Source organism: Ovis aries, chromosome 7 (assembly GCF_016772045.2).
Source record: "Ovis aries strain OAR_USU_Benz2616 breed Rambouillet chromosome 7, ARS-UI_Ramb_v3.0, whole genome shotgun sequence".
NCBI lineage: Eukaryota > Metazoa > Chordata > Mammalia > Artiodactyla > Bovidae > Ovis > Ovis aries.
In genome coordinates this window covers 46,036,784-46,045,521 of record NC_056060.1, presented here as the reverse complement: position 1 = coordinate 46,045,521, position 8,738 = coordinate 46,036,784, and positions in this window count along the sequence as shown.

The following is an 8,738-nucleotide window of genomic DNA, read 5'->3' as shown; positions in this document are numbered from 1 at the left end:
CAAAATATATAAAGAACTCATAACAACAAAAAGACAAAAACACAGTTTAAAATGGGCAAAGGACTTGAATGGAAATAAACAAATTGCCAAAAAGTACATGAGAAGATGCTCAACATAATTTGCCATTAGGGAAATGCAAGAAAAACCACAAGAGGGTACCATTTCACATTCCTTTAGGATGGCTATAATTACAAACAGAAAACAAATGTTGGTGAGGATGTGGAAAGACTGGAACCTTCATATACTGTTTGTGGGACTGCAAAATGGTGCAACCACTGTGGAAAACAGTTTGAAAATCTCTTAATGAATTAGAATTACCATATAATTTATCAATCTCACTCTAGGTTTATACCAGAAAAGTTGAAAACAGGTGTCAAACAAAAACTTGCAGCACTACTTTTAATAGCCCAAAAGTAAAAACAGCCCAAGACATGGAAGCAACCTAAACATCCATAGACAGAGGAATGGATAAAGAAGATGTGATTTATCTGTATCCTAGAATGTTACTCAGCCATAAAAAGGAATGAAATAATGCCATGTACAGCAACATGGATGAACAGCACTATTTATAACAGCCAAAAAGTAAAACCAACCCAAAGGTCCATCAACTGATGAATGGATAAAATGTGGTATATTCCATGCCATAGAATACTATTCTGACATTAAAAGGAATGAATCACTGACAAATGCTATAATATGGATAGACCTTGAAAGCTTTATACTAAATGAAAGGAGACAGACACATAGGTTATTATGTTGCACAATTCAGTTTTTAAGGAATACCTATATAAGCAAACCCGTGGAGACAGAAGATTCATGGCTGCTGGGTGGTGGTGGGAGGGGAGAAAGCAGAGGATGGGTAGTAACTATTTATAAAGAGGACAGAGTTTCTTTTTGGGGTAGTGAAAATTGTCCGGAACTAACTGGTGGTGATAGTTATGAATATACTAAATGTCACTAACAGTAACTTTTATATTAAGTACATTTTATTGTTGTTGCTTGGTTGCCAAGTCACGTCCGACTCTTTGCAACCCCACGGACTGCAGCAGAGCAGGCCTCCCTGCTCCTCACCATCTCTCAGAGGTTGCCCAAGTTCATGTCCACTGAATCAGTGATGCCATCCAACCATCTTATCCTCTGTTTCCCTCTTCTCATTCTTCCTTCAATCTTTCCCAGCATCAGGGTTTTTCCAATAAGTCAATTGGCCAAAGTGTAGGAGCTTCAGCTTCAGAATCAGTCCTTCCAATGAGTATTCAAGGTTGATTTCCCTTAGGAATGACTGGTTGGATCTCCTTGCTGTCCAAGGAACTCTCAAGAGTCTTCTCCAGAACCACAGTTTGAAAGCATTCTATGGTCCAACTCTCACATCCATCCATCCATACCTGACTACTGGAAAGATCATAGCCTTGACTATACGAACTTTTGTCAGCAAAGTGATGTCTTTGCTTTTTAATACACTGTCTAGGTTTGTTATAGCTTTACTTCCAAGAAGCAATTGCCTTCTAATTTCATGGCTGTAGCCACCATCCATGGTGACTTTAGAGCCCCAAAAGCAGCAATTTGTCACTGCTTCCACCTTTTCCCCTTCTATCTGCCATGAAGTGATGGAAGTGGATGCCATGATCTTAGTTTTTTTTTTTTTTTAATATTGAGTTTTTAGCTGGCTTTTCCACTCTCTTCTTTCACCTTATCAAGAAGCTCTTAATTTCCTCTTCACCTTCTGCTGTTAGAGTGGTATCATCCACATATCTGAAATTATTGATGTTTCTCCAAGCAATCTTGATTCCAGCTTGTAACTCATGCAGCCCAGCGTTGAGCAAGATGTGTTTGGCATAGAAGTTAAATAAACAGGGTGACAGTTTGTAGACTTGTTTTCCTCCTTTCTCAAATTTGAACTAGTCAACTGTTGCTTCCTGGCCCGCATACAGGCTTCTCAGAAGACAGACAGGTAAGATGGTCTGGTATTCCCATCTCTTTAAAGAGTTTTCCATAGTTTGTTATGATTCACACAGTCAAAGGCTTTAGCACAGTCAATGAAACAGAAGTAGATGTTTTTCTGGAATTCCTTTGCTTTCTCTATGATCCAGCAAATGTTGGCAATTTGATCTCTGGTTCTCCTGCCTTTTCTAACCCCAGCTTGTACATCTGGAAATTCTCAATTTAAGTACTGCTAAAGCCTAACTTGAAGGATTTTGAGCATAACTTTACTAGCATGGGAAATGAGTGCAATTGTCTGGTAGTGTGAACACTCTTTAGTACTGCCCTTCTTGGGAATTGGGATGAAGACTGACCTTTTCCAGTCCTGTGGCCACTGCTGGGTTTTCCAAATTTGAAGACATACTGAATGTAGCACATTTTTAAAAATACAGGAACACAGGGCAGGAAGCAGTCAGGCAAGATAGAAACTTGAAAAGTTTCTATAGACGCTGTAGACATTGTGAACTGAAGAAGGAAGAGCTTCCGGAAGCTGCCACAGGCAGAAGAGCGCCCTGGGGACATCTATCGGTGATGACCATTAGCTCCTACACTTTGTCCTCTTGGACGCCCACTGCTAAGCTCAGTGAGAGAGAGACATGTCGTGGGTGCTCCAATACATAAGCTTTATGAATGAGAGAGTGAACTGTTAGAGGGGCTGGGCCTGTCCTTGCTGAATGAGCCAGCACTCCCAGAACTCCTGACAAGAAGCCCCCTTATGCTAAATGGAAAACTTGACAATATCCCTATGATATTTGATGGCCCCTGCCAGGAAGCTTGTCAAGAAGCCAAGTAAACTCCAACCCCTGACCTTCCGTCAGACCTTAGGGAGTGTTACCACCTAGAAATGTCTGTTACTTTAGTTACATTTGGTCCAAAAGATGGTAAAGATAATTGACTTTGTAAGGAGCTACTACTGTCAAGAGGATTCCCTGCTAGCAAATAGCAAACTGGAAAATCAAAAACCTTGGTAGCTGAGAACTTGAACTGTAGATGGGCCCACACTTCCCACATAAGCTGTGGCCTGAGACCTGACCTTAGAGTGAGAGTGGGTTTGAGCTGCTAGAGTCTATAAAGCCTATTAATAGGACAAGTGCATGGTGGCTGTAAATTAAACTCCAAGCTCAAACTTTATTATGGAGAAAAAGAATTACATAAAAGATAATTCAATTTGGAGAAAACGTACAGTTGAATTTAATAGATGTTGAATATGAACCACAAGGAGAGCAGATGGTTTGTTTAATTCAATATTGAGACAATTATTTCTCCCTAATAAGTAGCTTTCTTGATTACAATTGTTGAGGAAAATCTACTTCTTGTTCCTTTAGGGATCCGCAGGTCACAGATTTCTCCATTCCTGGATGCAATTGAGATCATAAAAAATGTGCATCTGTGCCCAGCTTACAGTCTATCACAACCTTGGGCATCTCCTGTCTTGAATTTTCCTGTTTTCCTTCTCTCCTCTCATGTTCCAATCAAATCCTACTCATTCTACACTTTGCATCACACAGCACCACCATATGCTTTCCCCCCTCTATTTGTCATCAAATCTAGACACACTATAGAGAGTGAACCCTGATTTTTTCTGGTATATTTAGAGAAATCATTTTAGTCAATTATGGAGCATTTACCATGTGCTAGGCTCACTGGAGCATTATGAATGAAACAGTGGATGCGTTTTGGTCTCCAAAGATTCCCTGTCCAGTGAAGCAACTAATTTTGCTTTTTAATGGGCTAAGGAATTTTGACATTTGGGTTCACCTGGTATGAGGCAGCATAAAACTCTGAGGTTGTCTATTTTTTAAAATAACTTAATGGTTTTTAAAAAATATTCTCACTTTCTTTGATAAATTACATTAATAATAGCTATCTAAGACATCAGCCTTATGGCATACTTCTAAAATTTTCTCTAATTTAAATTTTATTTTTTATTGAAGTGTAGTTGACCTACAGCACTGTTAGTTCCAGGTGTACAGCACTGTAATTTGTTATTTATATACATGCAATACAATGGCCATGAGGATTTTCCATTTTTAGGGCCAACATCTGACGTGGCCTTCAGAGTGGTCCTTGGAATGCTTCGCATCACGTGATCATTTGCCTTGGGGTTGGGTGGAGGAACCAGCAGAAACTCTAGTCTGCTGAGCTGGATCTGGAGAGAAAGTCCCTGGAACAAAAACTTGGGGAGATGACCTCAGTCTAAGAGGCTGTCTAAGAGATGCGTATGAAGAAATCAGCCTTTAAATAACTAGTTCCTGTGGTGGCCTTCTACAATGAAACTGAACATTTTTCTTTGGAGGGGGGAGACTAAGATTACACTTTCTAAAAACAGTAGAGGTCCCATGATGATGGAATTTGGAGGGGATGCAAAACAACTTGGTGTGAACTCTAAAGGAAACAAGGATGGGGCATTAACTAGAGCATTAATTTGGCTCAAAGGGTCGGTCCATAAATTAGAAAGAAATTATTTCCTTCCTCTTGCTGTCCTTTGTTCTTATAGGTGTGGGTCATGGCATGATTTGGGAGACCAAGGGAAAGACTGAGGACGAGCTAGGAAAACAGAATAGGGAGCAAGTATAACCAATGAAGAGAAGAATATGAGAGGAAAGGGAGGACAGCACAAAACGTTGAGAGAGACAGATGAGGGGGGAAGGTATAAAGAGAATAAACACAGAAGGACTAAACACAGTCCAGAGGTAGCTGACCAGGCCCTCTGTCCCCAGGGGGTTGTTTGCAGGAAACAGCTCTTCACAGCAACAGCTTGAACAGAGAGGAGTGGAGCAGAGGCAAGGCCCATGGAAGGCCAGTGGTGCTCTCACCCTTTTGGCATTCCTTCTTTGTATCCTGTTGTTCTTTAGTCCCTTCTTTCCATCTCTATCCTCAGAACTTGCTCTCCTCTGCCTTTTGGACCCTTTTATTTGCTTTGAGCTAAAAGGCAATTGCTTAAACTTGGGTAATCAGAATAATGATGGAATTTCAGTTTCTCACTCATAGGCCTTTGAATTTAAGAGCCTTATTTTGGGGAAGGACAGAAACTTTGCTGGTGACTCTAGTAGTCCACCATTAAGGCACATTCATACCCTGTTTAGAACCAGAACTGGACAGGCCTTGAATAAGTAGGATGTAAAAAAAGGTCAGGAAAAGTTTTAGACTAAGCTGACTCTAGAGGAACTACTGATTAGAAAACAACTCCAATGTGGCTATGCATACCATTTCCCCAATTTGGGGGTGCAGAGCCAGAGGGCAAGATGATTGAAGAACATAGGTGTTTCTTCAAGACAGAAGCAAATACGAAGAGGACAGAAATGCAGATGCCACTGTAATTTTAAGAACAACTGCGAAGAACAATTTCAAGAACAAGAGCTAAATCACAAGGGTCAGAGTTGAAACAGATGAAACAGTTATGCAATTCCTGCCCACATCTACAATGTACTGTGGGGCACACCAAATCCTAAGCCCTGCTGAAGGGGAACAAAATCTTGGACTTAATGTTCAACAATCTACATAATAACAATGGAAGATTTAAACCCACAAGCGTCATTTTAAGAAATACCCCTGGCATCAAAGCCATTCAAATTTCTTAGAGTTGAAAGAATTTGGACTGTATCAAAGACTGCTAATTCTCATAAAGGGGCTGGTATCTGAACAGCAGGAGTCACTGGTTGAGGGCAATTTTATCAGACAGGTGGTGACTCTAGACAGTTTATTTTGTGTCTGGGTAATTAGATCCTCTTCCCAGGCACAGAGGCCAGGATTCTGAAAAAGAGAAAGATGCCCTTGTGTGCTCCCCTCCACGTCATTAGAAATCAGATGCACGAACTTTCACAGGTACTCACTGACTGCAATCTGAACACTTGCCATCTGAATCTCCACATAAAGCCATGCTTTTTCCACCATGCAAGATAGTAACCCCGATCTCTGCCTGCCCCTACCTCATTCGGTAAAGGAAGCAACTGTTTTTTCCTTACATGTTTACGTGTATTATAATGCTTTATTTATTTTTTTACAACAAAAATATCTCCCTTTAATAAAGACTTTCTCATCATCTTTAATGGGAAACAACTAAAATGTCATGAAAATAGTCCAGAAGGGAAATTTTTACTATTTATCTTTCAGATCATATATTTTTTCTTCAAAACCTGTACATACTCTTGTGATGTTTTCAAAAGTAGATCCTGATACAGATTTGACCCATCTGTAGATCCTAGAGGAGACACGCCATAGGACTCAGATTCAAATTCAGCAGCAGTTGTTTATTTTCCAATGACTTTCTGTCTCCTAGTTCTTCTAGGTAGAGTTGCTTATATTTTTCCCACTCTGCTTTATAATAATCTTCTGGCAAATTTTTCATCTTGAAGAGTTCAGATTCCAAGTCTTCACTTCTGAGTTCCATCTGACTTCTTATGGAAACATTAGTCTTCTCTTGTAACTACTCTAAGTTCTCTTGAGAAGCTGCTTGTACCTTAACCAGAGGTTTTGTGGGATCTGAGACGGGGCCGTGTGAGCTTTCTGCTGAGTTTGTTTTTCGCTGTCCCAGTTTTCAGCACGATGGGCCTTCCCGTGCCCTGGATTCTCTTCACGTTCCGCCTCTACCGCGGGAGCTTCGCTGAGTTGGGCTCCTGCTGCGCCTGGCCTCTTCCAGGTGGAGGTTGTTTTGGCCAGGTTACATCCGAGTCATGGCACCATAGATGTCATGCGAGTGTATGTTCCTTGGTTCTTTGTCTCATCACAACAAAGATTTGGAGCGACGGACATTAAAGCCCTCGGCACGTCACAGCTCTCCGGTCTTGGACAAACCGTGTTATAGCTCTTAGGCAAATCAGTGTTACAGCTCTATTTTATTTAGAAGATAGTAGGACAATCCATCCTCGAAGTGTGAGGGCATGCCAACCCAAAGACTTGAAGAGAAGAGAGTGGAGGAGCGCGTGGTGGGGGGAGGGGGGCAGGGAGAGAGAGAGAGAGAGAAAGAGTGCATGCACGTGGGCGAGAAAGAGCTATTATAATGCTTAAAAAATTGAACTTTCAATTGCAATGGCAGACTTCCCTGTTGGTCAGGTGGTATAGAATCCACCTGCCAATGCAGGGGATATGGGTTCAATTTCTGGTCCAGGAAGATCCCACCTACCATTGAGGGGCAACTAGGCCCATGTGCCACAACTGCTGAAACCCCTGCACCCCAGAGCCCATGCTCCACAGCAAGAGGAGCCCTCTCTCACCACAACTATACAAAGCCCACATGCAGCAATAAAAAGCCAGCACAGCCATAAATAAATCAATTTTTTTACACTGTAATGCCTTTAAGGAAATTATTTTATTCTTCAGACAGAGAGAACCTACTGTGGGGAGTCACCCCTGGTGATGCTAAGATTCAAAGCCCCTACTCTGTGAAGGCTCTTTTCAATTAGTGTAGCTGATCTTAGGGTATAAACTGGATTTGAAAGCTGAAGCTGGGATTCATCCCTTCATTAAGAGCTAATCAGTTTCTGTGCATGTCTAACAAAGTTCCTAGAAACCTCAGTACCAAGGCTAGACAGGCATGTGGGGTTCTCAGATGTCCCCTCATATCCCTGCTTCTGGGAAAGCAGACTGGAAAAAAACAAGGATTTCTTTTGGATTTTGAAGAAATAGGTCTTCATTGTAGAATATAGGCTCAGAAATAGGACCTGGGGCTTGTTTCTTTGAGATAGTGCAGTAGAGGACAGAAAGCTAGGCAGTGCCTCAAAGGGTTAGTTCCTTTGTTGATGGTAACTGGTAGATCGGAAGGGTGACCAGATAGAGCCCAGACGGTGATGGGGGTGGGACAGCCTTGAATGGTCATTTCTGATTCCTTGGGACAGGCTAGGGGAAGAAGGATGAATGGGTCCTACTCATATGGAAAATCCCCAGATGACACTTTTGCTTTATAACTATTCTTTCCCCCCTTTACTCTCCTGAAGCTGCAACATTCCTATTTAATAAAAATAAAATGTTATCAGATGATAGAATAAGAGATCAAACAGAAAAAAATAGGCAGATGAGATATGCAAAAACCTGAGTAAGAGAAAAGCAGAAACGTTGAGAAAGTAAATATGGATAAAAACAAGGTAAAAACAGGAAGAGATTAGGTGACACTGAAAGTAAAGAAATAATTGGTCACTGGAAGAAGGATCTAGGCAAGAAGAAGGAGAGAGAAAAGGCATGGGGTTAGAGTCCTTCAAGAGAGGACAGGAAGAGTACATAGTTGTATCCTTTCTCCCAGAAGCATATTTTCTCAGTCTGCCCTCCTCTCCCTTCTTTCCTTTATTCCTTAATAAATACATATTGAGAGCTGACTATTCTGTGCACTAGGCTTAGAAACAAGGGGAAATCAGATGAGTGAGACCAGCTCCTTGCTCTTAAATTGCCTGCTAGTGAATTATGTGATACCCTGCCAAAGGCAGGAATAATGCCAATGTTCTTGCAGCTGGACTGTGGTTGAATGCAAGGTTTGGTGGGGGTAAGGCATTCTGCATGCATATTGGGCAGAAATTGATTTCAATGACCCTAAATTTGGGTCCACAGGTGCCGTGCTGGTTGAGACTATACTGGAATGGGGATCCAGTGATGTGGCTAGTGGCTAAAGATTCAGACCTATAAAGATTCTGGCACCACTGGAAGTGTTAGTTGGGTACCTTAGGACTACTGGGCCCATGGCTGCTACATCCTCACTTATATATATTGTGGGAGAAATTATGAGACTTCCTCTGCTGCTGCTGCTGCTGCCAAGTCGCTTCAGTCGTGTCCGA